Raw genomic sequence first — 10,087 nt, 5'->3', positions numbered from 1 at the left:
GTTGTTGTTGGGTGGGCCCCTACTATTCTAAGAGCACGTTCGTCACTTGACTGCTTGCTAAAAGCTACTTATTCCCTACTTCCAATAGGAATCATAGTTAGTTGACATCGCCAGAACTAGAGGGAAGAATGGAAGATTGAAAGAAAGACTTCAGTCCTATCCGAACTCACTAGCTGCTCCCTCCCTCTGTTCCCAATGGGAGCTTCCTTCGAACCCTAGAGATGCCAAAATGGAACCATTCTCCCCACATCCATAAACTCAACCTCTCCCTATCATTCTTAAGTTGACAACTGAACCCAATAAGTGCTTATCTTATAGAATTGCTAGCTAGGGATGGAGACCGCTAGCAGTAGATAGCTTATTAGAAAAACACTAGAGCTAACTCTGTGGGGTGGTTCCAGGATGCCAACGGCCCCTTAGAATAGTAGGGACCCACCCTGACTATGCCCCCCACCCATCCCCACACATGAATAGTAGGGCTGTAGATAGATAGTTCCCACCCAACCCGAGATCTATAGTTACCCGGGTAGGCATGTGTAGCATAGAATTTGACTAATGAACCCTTTCTAATAGGCCGGGGTAGGGCCATCCTGATGAACCCCCCTACTATTTGGCAAGGGGGCATGTTACATATGGAATTTGTCCCTACCATTGGCTGGGTGGGCCCCTACTATTTGGCTAGGAGTTTCTTACCTACCTACCTCTAGTTGTTTCCTAAATTCCCACCCTGCAGGCACAAAAAGCAGGCAAAATTCTTCTTTATCGTGGTTAGTTCAGAATGAATTATCTAAAAAAAGGGTCTATAGGATCTGGGCCGGTAGAAATAAAATTATAAAGAGTTGTAAGGGCTCCCCGACACGTCAATCATTGTTTGGCTCATATGACTAGTTCAGTGACCCAACTCAATTCTCCTCCAGGCCATCTCTCCATTTCTCATTTTGATTGCTCATATGACTGCCCCCCCCCCCACCCCCCCAATAAGAATTGTAGATTATTCTGACCCAACTCAATTCCCTTCCTAACCCTACCTAACGTTGATCATTCATCTGGCTCATATGACTGTGAAAGTGACCCCCCCAGCTGAATTGTAGGGCCCAACTGAATTGTAGGGCTTGATTGCAGTACCAGCCACCCTACAATTCTATGGATGCGCTTGCTAGAATATGCTAGAGTACACATCCATAAGCTAGAGTAACAATTCTAGTTGGGGGGAGGGAACTTTAGAAAGGTGAACAATTAATATACCGACTACCATAGAATTTTAGGGGCAACTAGAGTTCCCACCCAACCCCCCTTAGAATAGTAGGGCTAGCAGGCTAATTAATAAGATCTATAGTTCTCCTGAGAGCCAACTATTGAGTAGAGGAGGGTGGGAGGACCCCTACAATTCTATGGCCCTACTATTCAGCTATAATGGGGGGGGTGGGGGGGTGGGTGGGAGGAGGCTATGGGGCTGCTCGCCCTAAAATTATATGGACCCTACTATTTTATGGTAGTGGTGGGGGGGCCCCTACTATTCGGCTGGAGATATAAAAGAGGTTGGGGTTGGGAAAGCTAGAAGCTGGAAGCTTCCTGAACTCAGATTTCAAAGAACCATGGGGGGCACTGCTAGATGCTCCTTCAAGGAGAAGGAAGGTTGTTGGGAGGGAACCAACCTTCTTTCAGTGGCTCGCTATCGTCTGGAAGCTTACAAGCTGGAAGCCAACCCATAGTTTATATAGGCATTCCCCTCGGCCACCCATAGATCCTCCTCCAAACAATCAAGCAATGCAGGGACCCTTACAAATGGTAGGCCCACCTTCTGATTGCTGGCTCGCTACCAGACAAACACAGAAATGTTGTAGGAAGGATAGGCCTCCTTGGCGCTCTTTACTGGATACCGATTAACCCCTAGATATATAGATATATAGATATTAGGAAAGGTGGTGTCCTCCTCTTTGGGGCTATGACTGAAGACTGCTATCAAACTACATTGGATTCTTCATTTATCACGTATGTAGACTCAACTCACTCGAGGGTCCCCCTACCTATATAACTGGTTTGAGTGGAGACTCGAGCTATACTCTCCCACCCCCCCCTGAAAAGATTCATTAGATTTAGTGGGGTCAAATAAAGAATAAGCTGCAATTTGAAACTGGAGCATGTTGCTTGTTGCTTCCCATGGCGAGGTGGAGTAATTGTTAACAACTATGTTCATCGATGGTGAACCATGGGCTACTCATGCCACTAACTGTAGAGTAAAGGAATCCACCCGCCTTCTCCGCACAAGTCTGATGAGGGTTCTCGAACCATGGTAGCCGGATGATCCTCCTATGGAGACATATGCCGCACCAACATGGGACTCCATCGACATAGTGGAACCAAATTAAACAGAAAGCAAACATCCTCTGCCCCTACTATTTTATAGGCGCATGCCCTACAATTCTAAGGGGTCCACCAATATAGAAGAATAAACAAAGCTTGACTGGGGGAAGGGATTTCGGCCGGGCGCCCCTACTATTAACTAGAATGGGGTGGGGGGGGCCAACTAGTATGTGGTATGGGGAGGAGTAAGGGTAGCCCCGTAGGGGGGTAGGAGTAGGGGTATTGGTAGGAGTAGGAGCAGTGTTCGAGCGTTTGGCTTCAAGTGGCTAGGCAGTCTTTCTCTGGCCTCTCTCTACTCCCCACCCACCCCTTCCTACTCCTCTTCCCACCAGCAATTCTTGAGACCCATCCCCCTTAATGAATTAACCTGCTAGCATAAGTGGGCATGTTACGTACAGATGATCAGAAGGAATGGACCCTTATATCCGCCCTATAGATAGATCTATGGGGCCAGTCTTCTTCGTCAGTTATATACTTCACATATCAGAGGATAGATACTCTACAAGATTTGGGGGGTTTGTGGAGAAGGGCCGCTTCAACTTTATTGAACCCCCGGACATCGGTATTGCGAAGGGAACAATCCATTTCTTCATCGATCTCTCTCCCATGATGACTAGGAACAAACAAATAAGAAATTCCACTTCAAATTTTGGACCTCAACATCCTGCTGGTCATGGTGTTCCATGATCAGTATCAGAAATGGATGGAGAAGTGGTGGAACGTGCAGAACCACATATTGGATTACTCCATAGAGGCACAAAGAAATTGATAGAGTATAAAGTGTATCTTCAAGCTCTACCCCATTCTGATCATTTAGAGGGCAATCGTAGAGTCATTGAATGAAGTTCATTTATTCCGGTTGCAGAGACAGCGAGCCAGAGATGACTAAGTGACACATAGAAGATGGTGACAACAATAGCATGTCGTATAGAGATGGCTCAATCTACAACTCCTCGAGTGGCAGTGGAACGACGTGAATGCGGGATGCGGAATGATTGGCCGGTTTTTTTTCCAACTATAGAAGGTTGCGCCTCCCCTATGTGTCGGAGATCCAAAGCAAGTGCACCATAGAGGGGAGACGGTAGATGGGAGGGATTCACACGATGTCAGGTCATTTTTAGAGAGGTCGCTCGACCTACCTATACCCATACCTATACCTATCAAAGGCCCTACTATTCTCAAGGGGGGCAGGGCTCCCGAAGAATAAGTCGAGAGGCATGCGCTCGGGGAACTTTTCTATTGGCATTGGTGGGCATAACCGCACACTCACACGGTCTTTGCCAAGAGATAGGAGCATTCAGTGGAACCGGTGAACTACACTTCTAGATGTGTGAGACAAAGGGCTCGTGGTACCTGCTGCCTACCCTTCCGCTTTGTTTCCCATGTGAACGGAGAGTGGGCAGAAGGGAAGGAGGTCCTCATACAGATGAATACAATGAAATGGGTTAGTGCTGGAATCAATCACAGAGTGACGAAAGAAGGGATGGAATTCAAGCTTCTCCGATGAACACTACAGAACCGCCGTTGCTCACTGGTTATATATATAGATATCTAGATCTATATATATATATATATGTAGAAATGCCCCACCTAAACCTAAAGGTCCTCGGCCCCCCCTTTATCGAGGTGGGGCTACCACATAGGGCAATAGGGATATAGAAGAGGGGTGGTGGGGGGGCTAAGGTTGAGTCGAGTTCTTCTCCCTCCAATCAAGACCCAACCACCCTACTATGGATAGGGGTCCTCTCCCCAAGCAGACTGGGCACCCTATGGTTTTCAAGCCTTCTCAGTATTGATAGGGAGGAAAGGGGCTAGAGAGAGAAGAAATGCCCCCCCCACCCCTCCTACTATGGATAGTTTGGATAGTTTCCCTCTCCCCCACCCCCACCCCCCCCTCCTTCTTCCCCCACCATTCCCCCCCACCCTACAAGGGGTTCCCTACTATCAACTATAGTAGTTCCCAGTGTTTGTTGGGACCCCACTGAAAGGTGGAGGGGCCCCCTCCTTTCTATAGTTTGGTGGATAGGTGGATAGGGCGTCACCCTCGACCCAACCGCAAGTGCATAAATGACCGACCTTCGTCAGCCCTCATCCTCCAGAGATGAGCGGTTCACCCCCGGAACTATAGTTTCTAGCCGTAAGGCTCATAGCTATCAAGTGTTTACTAGAGGGCTAGTGTATTCTAGCGTCAATCTAGCCCCCCCTACTATTCTAAAGGGTTATTTATAGAAGGGCCCCCTACCCCCGGGCGGGGGCTGGGGGTTTATTAATGAACAGCTCACCCTAGGGGTGGGTGGGAGGCTATGGAACGCATTAATGCCCATTATTCTATAGGCTCGCCCGCACCCCCCACCCCCTATTATAGTTATTGTAGGGTTATTCTAGCAGGTTAATTAAGACTGGGATTGCTCGACTTGCCCCTACAATTCGGCTGGGGGTTTATTAATGAACTGATATAGTTATGAACTGAGGCCCCTAGTTAATGGCATCAGTCAATTCTTAACTAGAGCCCCCTCGATAATTATAGGGAGCCCTTTAGAATAGTAGGGGGCTCGAATGGGGGCCCCTACTATTCTATGCTGGAGGATATAGTTGCAGAATTAGAGTATAGCTTTCTATAGTTTGTCAAGTAGAAAGGAGGGGACTCACCCCACTATGGCCGCCTCCGCCTCTGCCTATACCTCCTCATGTAGAGGTGGGTGGTCTAACTACAATCCCTGACCCCCCAAAGAATTATTACTCCCCCCCCTACCCCCCCAACCGCTATAGTTCTATGGCCCCTACTATTCAGCAATGGGGGGGGTGGGGGGGGGGTGATTCTATAACTATTTAGCTTCTCGCCCTACAATTTTATGGTACTGCAGTCAACCCTACAATTCAGCTCGGGGGAGGGCCCCTTACTCTAGCAGGTTCATTAATTGACCAATTCGGCTGGGGCATGTGTGGGGTTGGGTGGAGGGCATAGTATGGCAGAGGTAGATTAACTAGGGAATTCTAGTTGTAGATTAGTTGTTCCGGGGTGGGGGGTCGAGTGCCTTTTGTTTTGGGATCTCCTTCTTGTTGTTTTGAAGAGGACTCTAGATAGTCATCACTCCCCTGGAAGAGAAGTGGCCCCCAATCTCATGTAATGGAATAGATGGGGGATCCGTCAAATGGGAGAGCCATGTTATGGGTGACCTTATTACACAGTTCAGAGAGCACTTGTGCATGTGATGTGAAGCTCGATGTAAGGAATGGTTTGAAGGTTGGGGACTTTACTGACGTGAGGGACCCCAATGCAGGGTGCTCTCAATCGATAGATCGAGGTGTGGGCGTAGCGAACCCCTCGGCCTCCTGGCATCGGTCAAGTGCATTTATGCTCCAAAAGACCGGTAGGGGGAGGAAGTCAAGGGGTGAGCCCCCTCCTTTCTACCCTTTCTATAGCTATAATTCCCCATGAACACTACCATTATGAAGCAGGGTGATAAATTAGGCACCTTCTATTCTATATCCACCCCCCCAATCCCATAGAATTTGAGGGGCCTGAAAAACCCGTAGGGCCCAGTCAAGCCCCCCTGCATTAATCAGTCAATTAATTCGGCCCTACTATTTTCTATGGATAAACCTGCAAGAAAGCAGTGAATAGTAGGGGGCTAGAATACGCCAGAATAACTTGGAGGTAGATTATTGTAGGGGCCCTCCCTCCCAGCCGAATTGGATGGGCGAGCCCCCTAGAATCGAGCTACCTCCCCCTACTATGTCAAAAAGGCCATAGAAAAGAGTAGGGTTAATGGCATCAGTCAATTAATCAGCCCGCTAGAATAAGCTAAAAGAAAAGTAATTACTACTATTTGAAGGGCTAGCAAGCGAATTAATTACTGATTAATGCAGGGGGGCTTTACTAGGGCCCCCTACCCCCCCACACCCCCATCATAGTTGTTATTGGGTGGGCCCCTACGATAATATACCTCCCAGGGGGTAGCTGGGGCTAGCAGGCATACATTAATTGACTGGGGCGCATTCCCTCGACATTCTATGGTACCCAGCCCCCGCCCCCTATAGAATTGGGCAGGGTCTTCTAGCAGGCATACATTAATTGATTGGGGGTAGGGCTTGATTGAAGCCCACTAGCCCTAGTAAAGCCCCCCTTATTAATCAGTAATTAATTTGCCCATAGAATGTCGAGGGCTTGATTGAAACCCCCATAGAATTGGGTGGGGGTACTAGTATTAATCAGCCCATAGAATTGTAGGGCACCCATAGCCTCCTCCCATGCACCTGGTGGGGCCCTTTAGAACCCTTTAAATAGTAGGGGGGCTAGCCCTTTGACATAGTAGGGGGGAGGTAGCTCGATTGGGCCGGGGCTAGCCCTTCAACATAGTAGGGGGGAGGTAGCTCGATTGGGCGGGGGCTATAATAACATTAATTAACCTACTAGAGTAAGCCCCCATAGAATTGTAGGGCTTAACTGCAGTACCAGCCACCCGCCCAATTCTATGGGGGAGGGAATGCATTCATTAATGCACCCCATAGCCTCCTCCCACCCACCCTTAGGGAATCCGGCCCCAGCCCCCGCCCAATTCTATGGGGGTAGGGCGAGTAGTCCATAAAATGTCAAGGGCAAGCAACCCCTAACCGTTAATAAATCAGCTTGCTAGCCATAGAATTGGGTAGGGCCCTCCAATGCTCAAATAGTTCTAGAATCGACGCTCCCCCCTACTATTTGAAGGGCTCTATGGCAATGGTTCTAGAATCGATGCTAAAAGAGTTCTAGAATCGAGCTAAGTTGGTGGGATACTATAGTTGCCCCATAGTTACTCAGAAGACCGCGATGAAAAGATCGATTTTTGCTTTGCACCTTTTAACCCTTCCCTCGTAGGCTGGAGCTCTCCCTTAGCCCTATCCACCTATCCTAGCTATAGAAAGCTATAATTCCTATCGAGTGTTGGCTGGAGGGCTAGCAGGTTATTCTAGTGGGCTCCCTACAATTCTATGGCCCTCAAATTATATGGAGTGTGGGGCCCCACCCAATTTTGATGGAATCAGCTTGCTAGCCCTTTAGAATAGTAGGGGCCCATAGAATTTTAGGTGAGCAACCCCATAGGATTGATAGGGGCCCTCCAGGGTGTCAACACTTGATAGTTGGGGGCATAGTTCTCGATTCTAGCAGGTCTGATTAATGGCAACTCTCGAGTGCCCCTCGCTAATAGTAGGGCTAGCCCCTCGCAAATATTGAGAACCCTCTTTATTAATCAGCTTGCTAGAATAGGGGGGTTCGAGTCTTGACTAGAGCCTCCATAGAATTGGGCGGGGGCCCTTCGACATAGGAGGGGGGAGGTAGCTCGATTGTAGGGCTAGCAACTATCGAGTGTTACTCCCCCTACAATTCTATGGGCGATTCTAGCAACTATCGAGTGCAAGCGCATTAATGAATGCCCCACAATAATTCTATGGCCCTAAAATTCTATGGTACTGCAGTCAACCCTATAATTCTAGTAGGTTCCAATCAAACCCTAAAATTATATGGACTGGGGGATTCTAGCAGGTTAATTAAGTTGACTCTAGCAAGCTGCTCACCCTAGGGGTGGGTGGGAGGAGGAGGCTATGGGGGGAGGGCCCCTGCCCAATTCGACTGGGGCTAATTAATTAATAGTGAGAGGGAATAGTTATTGTGGGAGAGGGTCCGATAAAACTGCCTATCTATAGTAGGGGGGGGGTTAGGGAGCTCGACTGATAGGTTGAGAAGTGAGCACCCCCCCACCTCGCCTTTCTATAGCTATAGTAGGCTGAGCGCCCATTGTTTCTATCTATAGGCTCGATTTTGGATTTGGTGAGTACCATCAGGTACTCTCCCTTATAAGGAGGGAGAGGAGGGGGATACGGGAATAATGGATAGTCGACTGGAGACTCACTGGTCTTCTGGTGCATGAATGCTATCTCCCGATTGACCTAAAGCCTAAATGACCTTCGAACGTGGCAATTCTATCATCGACCCTATTCACGTTCCTATGATGGCCCAGGAACATGCTTATTCTTCAGCCATAGAGAAACTTTTGAATTGCGAGGTACCATTACGGGCTCAATATATACGAGTGTCATTTCGCGAAATCACTCAAATTTTGAATCATTTACTTGCTCTAACCACTCATGCTATGGATGTGGGAGCATTAACCATGCTCCTGTGGGATTTTGAGGAGCGGGAGAAATTGTTAGAATTCTATGAGAGAGTCTCGAGAGCCAAGATGCATGCCAGTTACATACGACCAGGTGGAGTGGCACAAGATCTGCCTCTTGGCTTATGCCAAGATATTTACGACTTTACACAACAATTTTCTTCTCGTATTGACTAATTAGAAGAGATGTTAACCGGCAACCATATCCAGAAACAATGATTAGTGGATATTGGTACTGTCACTGCATAGTAGGCCAAGGATTGGGGATTTAGTGGTGTAATGCCAAGAGGTTTGGGAGTATGTTGGGATTTGAGAAAAGAAGCACCTTATGATGCCCATGACCAATCAGATTTTGATGTACCAGTGGGTACAAGGGGAGATTGCTATGATCACTACTGTATTCGCATCGAAGAGATGCGACAGAGTCTAAGAATCATTGTGCAATGTCTTAATCGAATGCCCGATGGCATGGTGAAAGCCGATGATCGTAAGCTATGTCCCCCATCACGATGCCAAATGAAACTCTCCATGGAATCCTCAATCCACCATTTTGAACTCTATACAGAGGGTTTTTTTGTACCAGCTTCTTTGACCTATACCGTGGTTGAAGCCCCTAAAGGAGAATTTGGTGTGTTTCTGGTCAGTAATGGGAGCAATCATCCCTATCATCGTAGAATAAGAGCACCTGGCTTTTCCCATTCACAAGGACCTGATTCTATGTCCAAAAATCACATGTCAGTAGATGTGGTCACCATCATCGATACTCAAGATATTGTGTTTGGAGAGGTAGATAGATAGGTAGAGGACAGTTAGATGCTCACCCTAGCTTCATTGTGAGCCAGAAACAACTGACTGATCCCCGGTGGGTTGAGGTCATGCACTCGTGATTACACCACCATCATGCACCATGTGACATATATAGGGTATGGTGTCACCATCACTGTAGCATCACCAATATGGTATAGTAGGTGTCAGGGCCCCTATTCGCTCTCCGGGGAGTAGGGTAGGCGACCCCCCTTATTCTAGCAGGTTATTCTGGCCACTATTTTGTTTACTCTAGCCCCCTACTATTTGACAGGGCCCCCTACAATTCTATGGGGCATCATTAATCTACTATTCCCCTACAATTCTATGGTGGGAGGGCCCCCGGCTGGGGGTTTATCCATAGAATAGTAGGGTAGGCCCGTAGCCCACCCTACCTAAACTTACCTAAAGAAGGAGTCCTTTATGAAGAAATCAGTAGGCTTTGCAATTGCATGTTTTCTCTTTCTGGATGGATAGTCTTGTCGTCTATCACAATTCTCATTTCGAAATGATAGTTTGTGCTGTACTGTATAGGTAACTACTCTAGCTGCCTCTGGACTCTATAGTATCTGGCATGAGATAGCTATTTTTTTTTCTTTTACCTGTGGTCCTTAAGCTGCCTTAGCTCGGCTCATACAATGCTGCTTGGTGTTTAGGCACCGAGATGTAAAAGGAGAATAGAACCTTTACTGCCCCATGTGCTCTTTGCGCTATCTATTTTAATTCTATATGCTTCGGTAGAACCTTCAACTCAGGTCGAAAGACAC

At 47.7% G+C, this 10,087-nt stretch overlaps 1 pseudogene; it reads left to right on the top strand.

The window, feature by feature from the left end:
- The first annotated feature begins 2,970 nt into the window (after positions 1 to 2,970).
- LOC131061306 (NADH dehydrogenase [ubiquinone] iron-sulfur protein 2-like) lies at positions 2,971 to 9,314 on the top strand (annotated as a pseudogene).
- The last annotated feature ends 773 nt before the right edge of the window (positions 9,315 to 10,087 follow it).

The sequence above is a fragment of the Cryptomeria japonica genome, chromosome 5 (assembly GCF_030272615.1).
Source record: "Cryptomeria japonica chromosome 5, Sugi_1.0, whole genome shotgun sequence".
In the NCBI taxonomy this organism is placed as follows: domain Eukaryota; kingdom Viridiplantae; phylum Streptophyta; class Pinopsida; order Cupressales; family Cupressaceae; genus Cryptomeria; species Cryptomeria japonica.
Note: the sequence above shows the minus strand (reverse complement) of the source record. Positions and strands in the feature narration are given on the sequence as shown.